General features: G+C 40.0%; 1 protein-coding gene across 1 annotated transcript in view; it reads right to left on the bottom strand.

Moving 5' to 3' along the window:
- FAM194C (family with sequence similarity 194 member C) overlaps nt 1–18,625 on the bottom strand; it is a 94,393-nt gene that overhangs the window by 69,775 nt on the left and 5,993 nt on the right. Inside the window, exon 2 of the mRNA XM_090284223.1 lies at nt 123–172. The gene's annotated coding sequence lies outside the window, so the exon portion shown is untranslated. The remainder of the gene's footprint in view (nt 1–122; nt 173–18,625) is intronic.

An 18,625-nucleotide genomic window follows, 5' to 3' on the forward strand; every position in this document is an offset into this window, starting at 1 on the left:
TTGGGGATAAACAGGTTCCAGAAAAGGTTCGTGGAACAGTCACACAAGCTGAGTTCCTACAGAAGAACCCCAGGGGCTGGAGAAATGGAAAGGATGGGGAAGGGAGAAAGGTTTCGGTGTACCTTTTAGAGAGCTGAGGTGGAAGATCTGCTTGTGGTCTATTAATAAAAACCTGCAAAAACAAAAAATATTGCATCATCTTTCTCTGGAGGAAGGTGATAAGCTTCCTGGTTGGGTAAGCTCCTGGTTGCAATGCAAGGATGGATATAGAATTATTCAACACGTACATCCATGGGCAGATAGGAAAAAATGAGGAGAATGAGTTTTCTTAATTCAATGACTAATATCATCTGCCACATTTCATAAAATCTAAGATTTGATGTAACTGATGCACCATCTTGACTGTTAGACATACCACAATTCCAGAGATGCAAAAATGGGAAAAAATGTGTACTTTAAAATCAGTAAACTACAACAGTATTTGACCACCTTAATAAAACTTCTTGAGGGTTCTGAGTGCTCATCAAGTGGACGTATGTAGCAGTGAGGGTAGCAGATGAGCATACTCATGTCTGGGTCAGCTGAACACCATTAGGTGCTGCTACATGGTTTTTACCCTGACATTTTTCTGAAGTGTGTCTTATTTTTATTTTCTTACTTTATACCAAAAATAGACCACTAGTTGAAGAGAGGCAGTATGAAGAACAATTTGATGAATACAATATGGCTAGGGGAAAAAAATCTGCAAATAAACTTCTAGGTTTTTGTAATCAGATCTGAAAGTTTCATTCACCTGATCAAAATGAGCTCCATAAGGACATATTATTGTCCATATATCAACCTAAGATACATTAACAAAAATATAAAGTCACTTACTGATCTTACATGACACAAAAATGACTTCATTTTCTGAGGGATTTGTGAGAATATGAGTCTCTATAAAAATACTCAGGATTTAGAACATATAAGAAAGGTTGATCTAAGGGAAGCTGAGAAAAGAAGATGGTCCCCTGCTTTGATCACCTTGGCCAGCATTTCCATGCAATGCCAGTTGCCCCTTATGTCTGATTTAAATGGCTCCAGTGAGAACACTTGCTAGTAACGGTGACCTTCAGGCCGCTGGCTGGTGACTTCTGACAACTCTTGTTACCACACCTTCCAAACATCAAGGCATTAGTTACTGCCTTCAGCCTGACAGTCACTTCCCACCATGTCCGTGGCTGTCTTCTCCCACCACACAGTCCTCATTCTTCTATTTTTAAAACCATGTCCTCTGGAGCCACCATTCCAGGACCACACCCCTGTGGCACACCATCTGTGTTTACAGAGAAGTTTCATGCCATGATCTGGTGTGACCACCCTGGGGTGAGAAGACTATGATCTCTCTGATTTTACTGATAGAGGTTTAGAGAGACAGAGCTCTTGGTTAGGAGTCACCTGCCTGCAGACTCCTGGCACAGAGACCTTTCCAAATGCAACACTACGTCCCCACGGCCTTTAAGCTGCCTCTGCCCATCTATCAGCAACAAAATCTCCAAAGAACAAGAGTCCTACAGAGCAAACCCTTCTGACACCCAGCCGATTTGCAGATAAAGTGGCTTCTTATGTCTATTTGCTGATCCCCTGGCATCTATTCCTCAGCTCTAGAGACTCAGAAAAATAGGTTCTTTTTTTCTTTTTTTTTTTCTCTTTTCTTTTTTAAATGATAAGTCCACAGAACAAAGAAACAACTCAGAATCTCTGCCATCTGGGCAGCCAGCCAGAGGAACTGACTCTGACCGTGCAGGGTTGATTTTTTTTAAGCCAGGACTCAGAGGAAGACAAATAAAATCCTTAAAATGTTAACTGGTTTGAAGAACTTCTCCCTACCCCCTACCAGTTCCTTTCCTTTGAGGTTAATTTTAAAGATGTCTTACAGATAAAAGCTGATTTTTACAACAGCTTTATTGAGATAGAATTCACATACGATACAATTCAGTCTTTTAAAAGAGTACAATGGCTTTTAATACATTCAAAGTTGTGCAACCAATACTTCTAATTTTAGAACATCTTCATCACCCCATAAAGAAACCCATTAACGGTCACTCTCCATTCCCCTACCCCCAGGCTACCACTAATCTAGTTTCTGTCTCTATAGATTTGCCTGTTCTGGACATTTTATGTAAATGAAATCATATAATATGTGGCCTTTTCTGCTAGGCTCCTTTCACTTAGCATGTTTTTGAGGTTTATGTTGTAGTAGGTATCAGTATTTCATTTTAAATAGAATATACCATTCTATGGCTATACCAAAGCTGGTTGATCTAGTCATCATTTGATGGACATTTTGGTTGTTTTCACTTTTTAGCTACTATGGATAGTACCTCTCCAAACATTCATGTACAAGTTTTTGTTGGACAGATATATTCATTCTCTTGGATACATACTTAGGAGTAAAATTGCTGAGTTATATGGTAACTAAATGTTTAACACTTTGAGGAACTGTCAGGCTGGTTTCCATAGTGGCTGCACCATTTTATAGTTCCACCTTTAATGTATGAGGTTTCTAAATTCTCCATGTACTTGTCAACACTTATTATAACTTTTTTGATTATAGTGCCATCCTAGAGGATGTGAAGCGGTATCTCATTGGAGTTTTGATTTGCATTTCCCTAATGACTAGTGATGCTGAGCATCTTTTCATATACTATTAGGCAATTTATATTTTCTTTGGAGAAAAGTCTACTCAAATCTAAAAACTGTTTTTTAAAAATATCATTTTAAATTAAATGCACAAGTAACATATATTCATTACCATAAACTTATGTCTTCAAAATTCACATAGAGGTAACCATGTGATTATACTCAGGCCTATGAGATGAAGGTGGAAGCTGTGGGGCAGAACCCTGAGAAATCTTTTTAAAGGAAGCTGCTTGCATGGAGAGAAGACGTTTTCTTTACCCACTGCCCTTCTCATTCTTCTGGAATGGAGCAGATGGCTGTAGCTCCAGCAGCCATTTGAGCCATGAGGCTACCTTGAGGATGGAAGTCATGCATTAAAGGGGGCTGAGCAGATCCAATAGAGCCTGACCCCTGATAATATCATGGCACCGCCACACCAGCACTTAGCCACCTACCTCCAAACTTGTTTCACATGACAGAATATAGCCTAATCTCTTTAAGCCACTTTATTCAGATCTCAATTCTTATAGTCACATGTGTTATTGACTGACAACTAGCCATGCTGGAACATCATCACTCCCTTCTTTCCAATTATCCAATTTTTATTGTAATTTATTCATCTTTCCATCACTGAGACATGGGTCAAAGTTTAACAAAAGTGTTATATAACTGACATACAGATACATAAAAGTCACACTGAAGGATGTCATAAAGGATGAGTAAGAGTTGCCCGGCAGATAGGAAAGAGGAGGTATTCTTGGCCAAAGGAACTGTATGTACAAAGAAACAGAAACATTTAAAGCATGGTGAGTTCACAGAACTACAAAACATATCAGCAGGGATGGGGTCACAGAGGTCTATGGGAGAGTAGCAGATGAAGTTGGAAAAGTGGTCTAGAATCAGATTGTGAAGAATTTGCATTTGTTATATAATCAAATACTCAATACAAACACGCAAATGTATTGCCTTAAATTGCTAGTTGTGTCCCATGTGGTAAGGTTCATCTCTTCAAATGGAGGGCAGCAACCATGTCTTCTCTCCCTTTATAGTTTCCATGACACCAAGTACAGTTCTGCACGTGCAAGAAAGTGAAAACTATTTGTGGCATCAAGGTCCAACAGACAGCCTAAGTAATCCATGTAGAGGGCTGTAAGCAAAGTTTCAAGATTTAACTCCCACAAAGAAATGAAAAGATAACATAAGAAGCTTATAAAGCATAAAAAAGATGACCACAGGCCCAGCACCACTTTCATTCTACCTTTGTTGCCGGTCTCCTCTGTTCCAAATAGAGATGCGGGGAGAGGCACACACAGCAGGCTACAGTGACTAGTCACAGTGCTCTCTGCAAGTCAGAATGGAAGCCTGGAGAAGGTAGTGTTACTTGGTGGCTAAGAGCTTAGGCTATGTGACCTTGAGCCTGGCACTTGATCTGTGTCATGTTCTCAAGGCCCCATGTGGATGCTAGTCTCCACCTTCTAGGACCATGAGGATTGAGAAGATTCATGTAAAGCATTGGCACAATGCCTAGCACAGTTAAGTGTTCAGTGAATGTTAAGTAGAAAAAGGTAATTACTTGAAGTGGTTGGAGAAGGTCTCACAATAGAAATGACAGAACTGGTCCAGAAATAGAAGTTGACTGGTGAACAAGGGAAGGAAGAGCATTCTAGGCAATGGGAACAACACTTGTTCAGGCTGGAGGCTTTAAATAGCCTGGCAAGTTTGGGGAATTGCAAGTAACTAGATGATGCTATAGGTTAGTGTGGATGGAGGAGGGCTGTGTGGAACGGGTGGGCAGCAGCCAGCTGAGAAGAGCTTGTGTAAAATGCTGAGTCTGGACTTCGTCTTGTAGGCAATGGGAACTCCTCGAAGAACTGCAAGCAAAGAAGGCATCTGCATTTTCAGGTGCTCCTCCCAGGGGCTGGCATTGTGGTGGGAATGTGAGGAAGGAAGGAGTGTGTGAGATGTACAGTTGCTGGAGGTATTAGCCAAGGAGTGGGGCTGCATCCACGGCACCCCGATTTCTGCCTACAGTAAAAGGGGGTTTTCAGTCCCAGGTGCACATGGAAGGGTATTGAAAAGGCACAGACACAGCAAACAACCAGAGGGACACAGTGAGGCACAAGCAGATCAGGGGTGAAAAGGGGAAAACTTGTGAGCAGTCTTCGGGAAAACTAAGTGCACTTGACTATGACAAAGTGATGGGGAAATCTGGGTATAGATTTAAAAGAAAGGGGCACATTTCTTTGCTTTTCCTGGCACTGATCCAAGAATGCAATTTTGGGTAGAAGTGCATATAGCTATGTAAAACAAAATGAAATAGAGCTCCCTTGGGTTACCTAGTCCCGGCTTTCTTTGCTATTTTCTCTGATTTCTGGCTCTCTCTGGTTCTAATCAGAAATGCTTTCATAGGGACAGTGAGCAGTCCAGATATAACTGCATGACTGCAATCTGTGAGCAAGCAGGGCTGTAGGCTGGAATAGGCATGAGAATTAGCCCTCACTCGATGCATGAAAGAAGTGGAGATGGGACTCGGAAAATTAATAGACACTGTCCTCTCTACAGTTCAGTATATAAACGGTTCGGGACGAACACTTGAATTCTTTAGCAGATAAGAAGAAGAAAGGCAGAGCTATCGAGTTAAGTGGATCTGCGAGTAAGCAGTCAGGCCAGCAGCACACATGATCAAGCTCAACTTAACCGCCTGCGACTGAGTAAGATTTACTGGACCGCGGTCACCCTCATCCTGGAGTGGAATTCGCTGGTGAACCATCTGCAACAACCACCAGAGAGATTTCTAATGGTACCAGAGGCCCTTATTAAGACAGATCTCCTGAGAAGACCCATTAAGAAACAAAAATGATCACCCCTTTGACCCAGTAATCTCATTTCAGAAACTAATGCCCAAAGGGACAGTTGAAATGGGAGGGAGGATACTTGGATAAATATCAATGTTGGTTAAATGAAACAAAAAGATGCTTATAGCCACTTCAGTCCTAATTGTGAAATAATACAGTCAGCCAACAACTGATTAAGTGTTTAACAATGATGTATATTAAGCTGATGAAATATTAGATAGCAATTGAAAATAACTGAGCTTTTAAATGGTAAGGGAAAAAATACAATAAAAAGTTTAAAAAATAAAAATAACTGAGTTCAGTTTTAGAAATAATGGTATATGAAAGGAAAAAAACCCAAATGGTATGTTTACATTGATTACATATCCCATAAAAAACCCTTTCTAGATCATAATTGGAAGCAGAGATATAAAGTCTTATCTTTTTAAGGTAAAGATTGGTTTTAGGACTTTCAGCAAAGATGGAGACCTAGACAGACATGTTGCATCGCCCTCCACAACTAAGAAGGAATATAACTACCTCAAAACTAGAGACAACCGAAAGATGGCGGAGGAGTAAGCGGAAGCTACACTAACCTCCTCCCAGGACCAGTCTGGATTTACAACTTAATTTTGGAGAAATCATCTGAAATAACCAACGGAACACTAGCTGGAAAGAAGTCTTATAAACACGGAGAGACAGAAAAGGCCGCTACATCACAACTTGACCGGTAGGGAGTGCGGAGACGCGGAAGGGCTGGTTGGGCTCACACGGGTGGCAGCTGAAGGGACTGAGAAACAGCTCAGCAGCCGGAGATTCCCCCTGAGAAGGGCAGGGTCTAAACCCCCAGCTGGGCTTCCCAGCCTACAGCAACAGAGTGGAAAGTAAAATAGTATCAGCTGTGAAAAGCGAAAAGCCACAGGGTTTCTTGCTAGCCGGTGAGAAACAGCAGGAGAAAAAGAGCTCTTAAGTGGATCACATACGAAAATATTTTGGCCCCCACTTACCCTGGGCTCAAGCAGAGGGAAGGCAGAGAGGACTGGAGACACTTGGGGAGAGTTTGGCACGGTGGCTTTGAGGGGAGAGCCGGAGGAGCGGCCGACTGGGTCCCAGTGCTGACTCATCCCCAGTACTGCAGGCAGACCATTCCCCTCCAAGTGGCATCAGCCTGAGGGGAAGCAAAAGCCCTGCCTACAGGAATTAAGCTGCCACACCCACAGTCCTTAAGCCTGACAGCTAGTCACAGATTGAATAGATTAACAATCAAAGAAGACAGACAACAGCAGTAGATCCCTGGAAGTCTCCAACAGGCTGCCTAGGGCCAGACTGGTACATGATCTGACGCCACCAGAGGCAGATCCAGGAAGTGCAGATCATTCTAAGAAGCACCAACAAACAATAGGAGTCAAAAAAATGGGGAGACAGAGAAACAACCTCCCATCAAAAGGAAAGGTAGAATCCCCAGAAAGAGTGCTAAATGAAATAGAGGGAAGCGAACTATCAGATATGGAATTCAAAACATGGATTATGGAGAAGCTGAATGAGCTCAGCGGAAACTACAAAGAACTCCAGAAAAACTACAAGGAACTCACAGAAAATTATGTGAGCATGAAAAAGGACATAGAACTTATCAATAAGAGCCAGGAGGAAATGAAGAATACGATCTCTGAATTGAGGAACACAGTAGAAGGAATTAAAAGCAGGCTAGAGGAAGCAGAAGATCGGATCAACGAGCTGGAGGACAACCTACACAAAAACTCCCAGACAATGCAACAAAATGAAAAAAGACTGAACAAGACTGAAGAGGTTCTAAGACAGCTGCAGGACAACATGAAACGCAATAATATCCGTATCATAGGAATTCCAGAAGGAGAAGAAGAAGAGCAAGGGATAGAAAACCTCTTTAAAAAACTAATGACAGAAAACTTCCCTAACATGATGAGAGAAAGAGTCATGCAAGTCCAGGAAGCACAGAGGGTCCCAATGAAGATGAACCCCAACAGGCCCACCTCAAGACACATCATAATTAAAATGGCAACATTCAAAGACAAAGAGAGAATCCTAAAAGCAGCAAGAGAAAAACAACTAATAACATACAAGGGTACTCCAATAAGGCTATCATCAGATTTCTCAGCAGAAACACTACAAGCCAGAAGGGAATGGCAAAAAATATTCCAAGAAATGAAAAACAAAGGCCTACAACCTAGAATACTATACCCAGCAAAGCTCTCATTCAAAATGGAGGGTGAAATAAGGAGCTTCCAAGACAAAAGAAGGCTAAAAGAATACATCTCCACCAAACCAGCAATGCAAGAGATGCTAAAGGGTCTGCTCTAAGAAGATAAAGAAACAGAGAGAGACAGAGAAGAACACGAGTACAAAGGGGAAAAATGACAATGAATAAGTACTTATCGGTAATAACCTTAAATGTAAATGGATTAAACGCTCCAAATAAAAGACATAGGGTAGCTGAATGGATTAGAAAGAATGACCCACATATATGCTGTCTACAAGAGACCCACCTTAGAACAAAAGATCTACACAGACTGAAAGTGAAGGGATGGAAAAAAGTATTTCAAGCAAACAGGTATGAAAAAAAAGCCGGGGTAGCAATACTTATATCAGACAAAACAGATTTCACAGCAAAGTCCATAAAAAGAGACAAAGAAGGGCATTTCATAATACTCAAGGGAAAAATCCATCAAGAAGATATAACCCTTATAAACATATATGCACCCAACTTAGGAGCACCCAAATATATAAGGAAACTTTTGAAAGACTCCAAGAAAGATATAGACAACAACACACTCATAGTAGGGGACTTTAACACCCCATTGTCAACAATGGACAGATCTTCGAAGCAAAGAAACACCAAAGATATTGAGGCACTGAACAACACTCTAGATCAAATGGACTTAGTCGATATATATAGAAGTTTTCACCCCAAAGAAGCAAAATATACATACTTCTCAAGTGCACATGGAACATTTTCAAAGATAGACCACATGGTAGGACACAAAACAAGCCTTAACAAATTCAAGAAAATTGAAATTATATCAAGCATCTTTTCAGATCACAATGGCTTAAAATTGGAAATCAACCTCAAGGAAAAAACTCAAAAACATTCAAACTCATGGAGAATGAATAACATGCTATTAAATAATGAATGGGTTAACAACGACATCAAGGAAGAAATCAAAAAGTTTCTGGAAACTAATGATAATGAACACACCACAACCCAAAACCTATGGGATACAGAGAAAGCAGTCCTAAGAGGAAACTTCATAGCAATACAGGCCTACCTAAAAAAGCTAGAAGAATATCTAATAAAAAATTTAACCCTACAGCTACAAGAACTAGAGGAAGAACAACAAGCAAAGCCCAGATCAAGTAGAAGGAAGGAAATCATCAAGATCAGAGCAGAATTAAATGACATAGAGTCTAAACTAACAATTCAAAAGATCAACAAAAGTAGGAGCTGGTTCTTTGAAAAAATAAACAAAATTGACAAGCCTTTAACCAGGCTCATCAAGAAAAAAAGAGAGAGGACCCAAATAAATAAAATCAGAAATGAAAGAGGAGAAATCACAACTGATACCACAGAAATACAAAGGATTATAAGAAATTATTACGAACAACTGTATGGCAAGAAATTTGACAACCTAGAGGAAATGGACAAATTCCTGGAAACCTATAGTCTTCCCAAATGGAATCAAGAAGAAGCAGAAAGTCTGAATAGACCAATAACAGCTAGTGAAATTGAAGCAGTAATCAAAAAACTCCCAACACACAAAAGCCCTGGACCAGATGGCTTCACAAGTGAATTCTACAAAACATTTAGGAAAGAACTAACTCCTATCCTTCTCAGACTATTCCAAAAGATACAAGAAGAGGGAAGACTGCCAAACTCATTCTATGAAGCCAGTATAACCCTAATTCCAAAACCAGGTCAAGACACAACAAAGAAAGAAAACTACAGGCCAATATCGCTGATGAACATAGATGCTAAAATCCTCAACAAAATATTGGCAAACCGGATCCAGCAACACATTAGAAAGATCATACACCACGATCAAGTAGGATTCATCCCAGGGATGCAAGGATGGTTTAATATTCGCAAATCAATAAACGTAATACACCACATAAACAAAATGAAAGACAAAAACCACATGATAATATCAATAGATGCAGAAAAAGCATTTGATAAAGTACAACACCCATTTATGATAAAAACTCTCAGCAAAATGGGAATAGAGGGAGCATACCTCAACATAATAAAGGCCATATATGAGAAACCTGAAGCCAACATCATACTCAATGGGCAAAAACTGAGAGCATTCCCCCTGAGATCAGGAACAAGACAAGGATGTCCGCTCTCTCCACTCCTATTCAACATAGTCTTGGAAGTTCTAGCCACCGCAATCAGACAAGAAAGAGAAATAAAAGGCATCCAAATTGGAAAAGAGGAAGTAAAACTGTCATTATTTGCAGATGACATGATAATGTACATAGAAAACCCTATAGACTCCACAAAAAAACTACTCGACCTAATAAGTGAATTCGGCAAAATAGCAGGATACAAAGTCAATTTACCATAGCAACAAGAAAAATAAAATACCTAGGAATAAACTTAACCAAGGAGGTAAAAGACCTGTACTCAGAAAACTACATAACACTGAAGAAAGAAATTAAAGAAGATACAAATAAATGGAAGCATATACCATGCTCATGGATGGGAAGAATCAACATCATTAAAATGTCCATACTACCCAAAGCAATTTATAGATTCAATGCAATCCCTATTAAAATATCAGCAACATATTTCACAGACCTAGAACAAATACTTCAAAAATTTATATGGAACCAAAAAAGAGCCCGGATAGCCACAACAATTTTGAGGAAGAACACAGTAGGAGGAATCACAATACCTGATATCAAACTATACTACAAGGCCACGGTAATCAAAACAGTCTGGTACTGGCATAAAAACAGACATATAGATCAATGGAACAGAATAGAGAGCCCAGAAATAAACCCAGGTTCATATGGTCAACTAATATTTGACAAAGGGGGAAAGAACATCAAATGGAGTGAAAAGAGCCTCTTCAACAAATGGTGTTGGGAGAACTGGACAGGGACATGCAAAAAAATGAAACTAGACCACCAACTTACACCATACACCAGAATAAACTCAAAATGGATCAAAGACTTAAATGTAAGCCGTGATACCATAAAAGTCCTAGAGGAAAAAATAGGCAGGAAAATTTCAGATATCCCACATAGCAACATTTTCACTGATATATCTCCTAAGGCAAGGGAAATAAAGGAAAGAATAAACAAATGGGACTACATCAAACTAAAAAGTTTCTGCTCAGCTAAAGAAAACATCAGCAAGATGAAAAGGAAACCAACCATATGGGAAAATATATTCGCCAATGACATCTCAGACAAGGGATTGATCTCCAAAATATATAAAGAACTCATATGACTCAACACCAAGAAGACAGACAACCCAATTAAAAAATGGGCAAAGGACCTGAACAAACACTTCTCCAAAGAAGACATACAGAGGGCCCATAGACATATGAAAGTATGCTCAACATCACTAGCCATCAGAGAGATGCAAATAAAAACCACAATGAGATACCACCTCACACCAGTCAGAATGGCCATAATCAACAAATCAACAAATCAACAAACAACTTGTGCTGGAGAGGATGCGGAGAAACGGGAACCCTGGTGCACTGCTGGCGGGAATGCAGACTGGTGCAGCCACTATGGAAAACAGTTTGGAATTTCCTCAAGAAACTAAAAATGGAACTGCCTTTTGAACCAGCAATTCCATTGCTAGGATTATATCCGAAAAATCCTCAAACACCAATTCAAAAGAACCTATGCACTCCAATGTTCATAGCAGCACTATTTACAATAGCCAAGTGCTGGAAACAACCTAAATGCCCATCTGTAGATGAGTGGATCAAAAAACTGTGGTACATTTACACAATGGAGTTCTATGTAGCAGAAAGAAAGAAGGAACTTCTACCATTTGCAACAACATGGATGGAACTAGAGAGAATTATGCTTAGCGAAACAAGCCAGGCAACAAAAGAAAAATACGTTATGCTGTCACCTATTACAGGAAACTAATGAACAACACAAACAAATGAGCAAAATTGAACCAGAGGTATGTAAACAAGGAGTAGACTAACAGTAACAAGGGGGGAGGTGGGAGGGAGAAAAGGGGGTAAGAAGGGGAAGTGTCAAATCAAAGAACATGTATAAATGACCCACAGACATGGGCAACTGAGTGGGGACTGAATGTGGGGGAAGGGAGGGGCAGGGTACAGGGAAGCAAGAGGGGAAAAAAAAAAGTGAGACAACTGTAATGGAAAAACAAACAAAAAAATTTTTTTAGTGGGGGAAAATGAAAATATGAAGAATGGAAATGCCAGTTCAGTGAATATTAGGACAAAGATTTTCCTTCACGTTGTATATTTTTCTCCCTATTTGATCTCTCCAGAGTTTGGCATTCTAAACAAGTAAGTAATGACTTAAGTTTCTTTGCATAGAACTAATAAGACCAGTTGTTAATAGAGGTTCCTTTTTTTGACCAAGCCTTTGACTGGAATGTCAAGCCTAAAGGAGACATGCTTGGGCTCAGGTTGTTACCAAAAAGCCCTGAGCAACTGGGAATGACTCTCAAAGGTAATAAAAGCCCGTGAAATAAAAGGCCTGCTGCCATGGTTGGTTGTGCGGTCCACAGCAATCTCTCCAGGGAAGGAACGAAGGTTGTTTTCCTGAAAGATGGCTAGAAGGGACCTTAAGGCACAATGGAAAACCAGAAAGACTTGGAAAGGACAGGTGTGTACAGGCAAGGATGAATGCCAGGTATGTGGCCCAGCTTCTGTGTCCTGAAGAGCAGACTGAGGGTCACCCTAAATGTTCCTTGGGTAAGTTCCAGCAAAACAGAACTAAAGATCATAAGTGATCATTTGCTGCTCTTGTTATGTTTATGCAAATGAACAGGATAAATTAAAAATGGACTTAATGTAGTCCCTTTAAAGACAAGGAGAGTAATCTTAGGGAGAAAAATCATTATTCAAGGAAAATCACAATGATCAGTGGCAGACTGTAAAGTAGGGCAGCTAACCGTCTTAAAAGTTTCTTCTCATTTAAAAAATGGTTTCACTTGAAAATTAAACCATATCTGTGATATCACCGAAGAAATTCAAGTTGCAGGCAAGTAGAATGTCAAGTGCCTTGCAACTGGATGTCTTCCCAATAAGACAGTCTTACAGATTTAGAGACTTGTTTGTTGGTTATGTTACATAAATTAACATGTGTTTTCTGTTTTGAAAGGGCATAAGCCTATGACCGCATTACCTGAGTGATTGTCTGTACGCATAAGCCTCACTTAATCCTCTCTGCAGCGCTGCCTCCTGAGACTCAACAGTTTGGCTGAACTAAATGGCTGGGTTGGTGAAGAATGGGGTTGTCTGTGGGCTTCACTTTAAAACTGATTTCTCTTTTCTATCCTAATGGCTTAGACAGAAAGGGCCCAGAGGTCTGAGAGGGGGAAAACATAAACTATTTCCCTCAGCCCAAACTAAATATAATGGGCAAAAGGGTTTTGGACAGGTGAGATGTGCCTAGCACACCTTCCTCCAAAGAAGCCCTTTTCTTTTTTTTTTTTTTTTTCCTCCTAATGTGGAACATTGAAAAATTAATCCCTGGGGCCTTTTGTCATCTAGTAGTTATGGATTGAATGATGTCTTTTAACCTTTTTTGCCAAATCTGTTGCCCCCAGAACACAACAAGGACACCAGCCTGCTAAACCAAGCACGCCGTTGTCCGGAGACAGCCAACTGACCTGGAGTCTGCACGATCCTTCCCCATGTGGGAAGGCCACCCTCCCCTCCACACCCCCACTATTATTAGGGATTTCTGGACCCAAGGGTAGGTAGGACAACGACCATGTCCAGCTTGAAGCAGCTAGAGGAGCTTGAGACCTTCACCCATTGTCCTTTACAAGATTACAAAGGGTCTTAATACCTGAGAGGGAGGGATAGTTATTTTTTACGAACCATGGGTATGGACTTGGGGGGGGGGATTGCTGGGGGAGGGAGATACTGGGTGGAGGGGAGTAAAGGGGAGAAAATTGGAACTATTGTAACAATATAATCAGTAAAGAAAAGCTGGGGAAAAAAAAAAGAAAAACTAGAGACAACCATAAGTTCCAGGAAATCGAGCTGCATGGAAGGCCAACAAAGATATAAAGAAGAAATACTCATCCAGACAGGTAGGAGGGGTGGAGCTGGAGCAGAGAGAATGCGGTATGGTGGTGGCGGTGGCTGCAGCAGTGGCAGCAGCAAGCTGGCAGAAAGCGCAGTCAGACATTTTAAAAAGTAGGGAGTGCTCCCAGCACCAAACCAGACCACACAGCTCATGGTTCCAGCACCAGGGAAAGTAGAGCCTCATTGCTTCTGACTATGAAAACCAATGGAGGTTAGGGCAGAGGAAGAAACTGCCAGTCTCTCAGTAGAGTCCATTTTTTTAGAGGCCCCCACAGTCCTAGAACGCCCTCAGACCCACCCACTCCTGGAACGATGGCCAGGGAAACAGCTAGAGAGACGGAAGTGGGAGAAGTGCCTGGAAAAAGGGCAAGTTTTGAGCAAGCGGCATTGTTCCCTCTCAGACCCTTCCCCACATACAGTGTCACAACATGGTGAAATGGGTCGCCCATACTGACGAATACCTAAGGCTCTGCCCCTTACAATGTAACAGGTGCAACAGCTCTACTTAAGACACAGAGGCAAACAAACTCAGGAGCCTGTCAAGATGAGGAGACAGAGAAGTATGGCCCCAAAGAGGGAATGGATCAAGGTTCCAGTGGGAAAACTAAGTGACAAGGAGATAGCCAACCTAACAGACATAGAGTTCAAAACACTGGTGATAAAGATGGTCTTTACATCTTGACAGATATGCTTAAGTACGGCAAACGCAGAAAGGAAGAAATGAAGGCTATGCTAAATGAAACGAAGGAAAATCCACACAAAACCAATGGTGAAGGGAAGGAAACCAGGATTCAAATCAATGATTTGGAACATGAAGAAATAAACAGTCAATCAGTACAGAATGAGGAAGGATTGAAAAAATTGGTGAGGGGCTTAGGAACCTCTGGGACAACTTCAAACGTACCAACATCCGAATCATAGGGGTCCCAGAAGGAAAAGGGGAAAAGCAAGAAACTGAAAGTTTATGTGAAAAAATAATGAAGGAAAACTTCTGAAATTTGGTGAAGGAAATAGACATACAGGTCCAGGAGGCACAGAGTCCCAAACAAGCTAGACCCAAAGAGGACCACACCAAGACACAGCATATTTAAAATGCCAAAGGTTCAAGATAAAGAGAGAATCGTAAAAGCAGCAAGAGAAAAGCAGAGAATTACCTACAAAGGGGTGCCTATAAGACTATCAGCTGGTTTCTCAAAAGAAATTTTGCAGGCAGGAAGGGACTGGCAAGAAGCATTCAATGTGATGAAAAGCAGGGACCTACAACCAAGATTACTCAATCCAGCAAGGCTATCATTTAGAATGGAAGGGCAGATAAAGTACTTCCCAGACAAGGTAAAGCTAAAGGAGTTCATCACCACCAGGCCATTATTATATGAAATGTTGAGAGACTTATTTAGGAAAAAGATCAAAATATAAACATTAAAATAACAGCAAACACAACTATCAACAACTGAACCTAAAAAATAAAAACAAAATCCAACTAAGCAAACCAAAATAGGAACAGAATCATAGGTATGGGGATCATTTGGAGTTATCAGTTGGGATGGGGAAGGAGAAGAAATGGGGAAAAGGTGCAGGGATTAAGAAGCATAATTGGTTGGTAAAAAATAGACGGGGAAGTTAAGAATCATATAGGAAAGGGTGAAGCCAAAGAATTTGTATGCACGACACATAAGTGGGGTGGGATTGCTGGAGGGAAGTGGGATACTAGGCGGAGGGAAGCAAAGGGAAAAAACTGGGACTACTGTAACAACATAATAAAATATACTTATAAAAACAAAGATTATTTTTAGAAAGAAGAAAATAAAACATGGGTTCCCTACGAAGACAGCAGCACTGTTCTCAGACACACTTGTGACCTAGACAACCTAGGCTGGGAGCAAGGCCCATTCTTGTATTTTCTGGTTTTCATAAGCAATCCTGAACAACCTTGACAGTATGTGTGGAGAGGAATCTCCACAGGAATCCCCTCCATGGGGCAGGCAGAGGGAGAATCAAGTCTCTAAAGCTACCGCCATGTTCAAGTTCAGGGAAGCTTATTTTGACAATGATCAAATACAAACAAAAAAAAGTTACTCCCTGGAAAATGCTTAAAACCAGGCAAAATTGATACCAAGCAGGTCAACTTCCAGAGTCAGGGAGAAAGTGGCAGTTACAAATGTAGCAGAGAAAGGAGCTGTTTAAATTGATGAAAAATAATATTTCTAACCAACCCCATTACTGGACAAACACACACTTACTAGGCATGAATATATAAATGCAGTCCAGGACTGATTAAGAAACACAGTAACAGAAGATCAATACCAGACCTGGGTGACAGGTTTTCACTCAAAAATGCCTTGCTCATTTCCTTACTTTGGTTTTCCAGTTTTCCTAGATCTACAGTAATCACACCATTCTCTCCCTTCCCCTGCCCTACCCCTCACACATATGTTAAGTATTAAGGACGGTATACATAACTTTTACTAACAAAATGTCCCATCAAGCCAGTTTGCAAGAGTAGGCGGGAGGACTAGGGGGCGTTCATTTTTGCTCACGGTTTTCAGCAGATCAAGAATTCTTTTCAATTATCCTCACTTGCCTTAGCTATATAGTTTGGCTTTTTTTTTTTACAGGAACTGCTTGATGTATAACTGACTTAGTTCAATTTACTGACTGGAAAAGAAACTTAAACATACATGGGGTGACTACTGTATGTTGTATTAACTGCAAAAACCAGTACTCACCCCGTTCCAAATTCTAAATTCTACTGCCTCATCTGTGTGTCACAAGGTTTGCTGAAAACTACCCACAGGCTGCACTATAACTTTAAGAAAAATAAATTATACACAAGTCTTTGGCAAATATATAGCTAAACATAGCGGGAATCTCATGTATATGGATTTAAAGTTTCTCCTTTGGGATTTCCGCAAGCAAACAAAACGATTTATTTAGCCAATTCAAATGAACTGTATCAAAACACACAAAGGCCTGAGGAAAGATTTAAATAAAAACAAATATTTCAAAGCAATTTCTGATCCAAAACAGTTTGCTTAGTTCTACAATGACATGAATAAGGTGTGGTCATATTTTCTGACAAGAGGATAAACACAGTCACAAGAATATTTTAAATGCTTCATGTATACCTGGAAAAAATTGTCAATCCTTTAGTTACTAATAGGAAGGATTATGTGTAGTCAGACCCTAGAACATGTAAAAACAAATCAGAGGTATGCTGTGTAGTACAGTAGCACTAGACCATGTGTCTTTTGAGTACCTGAAATGTGGTATTCATGACTAAGAAACTAAATTTTCATTTTATTAATTTAACTTTAAAACTTGATATTTGATTCAGTTATTGGCAAACTTTTTAAACACGGTTAAGTATGTTTGGAACAACTTAGGTCTATGAATCTACTCTGTATTTTATGAAATCTAAATATAAATCAAGTATTTCTGATGAAAAATTTTGTAAGTAGATATACAGTGGATTTCGAAGACTTGGTATGAAAAGAAATGTAGACTATCTCAGTAATATTTTTGCACAGTGATTAAATATTGAAATAAAAGTTTATAATAAAATTAATTTCACTTTTTTAATGTGGTTCCTAGAAAATTGAAAATGACACTAAAGGCTTACAGGATATTTCTAATGGGCAGAGTGTAGATCTGAGTCTAAGAATCCTAATGCCATCTGCTGGTTGCACTCTTACAAAATAGGCCAGTGAGAAATGGTAAAACTAAGTTAACACTTGAAGAACTTTGGGTTTGAAACGGAAGACAACTGGGCTTCCCTTTGTAACAGTTGGGCTCATAAAACACTAAATGATCTGCTGTTAAAAGGAAATTGGTTAATAGTCTTTGAAATCCTAGAGAAAATCTCAGTTATTAGTTGATTATGACCATGAGTCACTATGCAGACTGCTTCAGTGGGTCTACTCAAGATGCTCTGAGTAACAACAAAAGGTATTTGGGGTGGCCTCTTACACGACCACTGGCACACACTCGTGGGCTTCCTGCTGCCTGACTAGTCTTCCCGTCCATTCTCCACAATTTGCCTTGAGTCCTTCTGTTCTACCTTATGTAAATACATCCTTTTTCTCACATCTGTCTCTTTTCCTTCTTCCTTTTTTTTCTTGATTCTAGGATAGCTAATAGTATTTTATATTCCAATTTTTCTTTTTGTCTCCTCTTCCTTTGTCCTCTAAGCTGTTCCAGTTGGTTTTGTAGCTTTAGCTCTCAGATTTAGGGTCTTTGATCCACTTTGAGTTGGTATTTTATATGGTATGAGGTATGAGTGCAAATTCATTATTTTGCATGTGGATTGTTAGTGGTCCCAGAATCATGTTGAAAAAAACTATTCTTCCCCATTGGATAGTTTTGGCAATATTGTCAAAAATCAATTAACCATAAGTATATAGATTGATTTCTAGCCTCTCAACTCTATCCCATTGGCCTACATATTCATCCTTGTCAATACATTGACTCCTGTAGCTTTGTAGCAAGTCTTAAAATCAGGAAGTGCAAATCCAACTTTGTTTTTTTCCCCCCAAGATTGTTTTGGGTAGTCTGGGTCCCTTGCAATTCCATATAAATTTTAAGAATCAGGTCATAAATTCCTACTAAAAAAGGCAGCCAGGTCAGTTGGTTTTAATGTGCATTTGTTAAGAGCTATTTCCCTAATTAGGGTGCAGAATGACCATTAATAGGTCTGGCAACTTGGCCCAATATGAAGTTTAGAGGTTAAGTTCTCAGGAATCTGGGGTTTTTGTCCAGTACTGCCTGATACTCAAGCAACAAGATTGACTGCAAGTGTTGGAGAATGCATGAGTCTGGAGCAAACCTGAGCCTAAACTG

The sequence above is a fragment of the Furipterus horrens genome, unplaced genomic scaffold, assembly GCF_987537825.1.
Source record: "Furipterus horrens unplaced genomic scaffold, mFurHor1.1.pri manual_scaffold_7, whole genome shotgun sequence".
NCBI lineage: Eukaryota > Metazoa > Chordata > Mammalia > Chiroptera > Furipteridae > Furipterus > Furipterus horrens.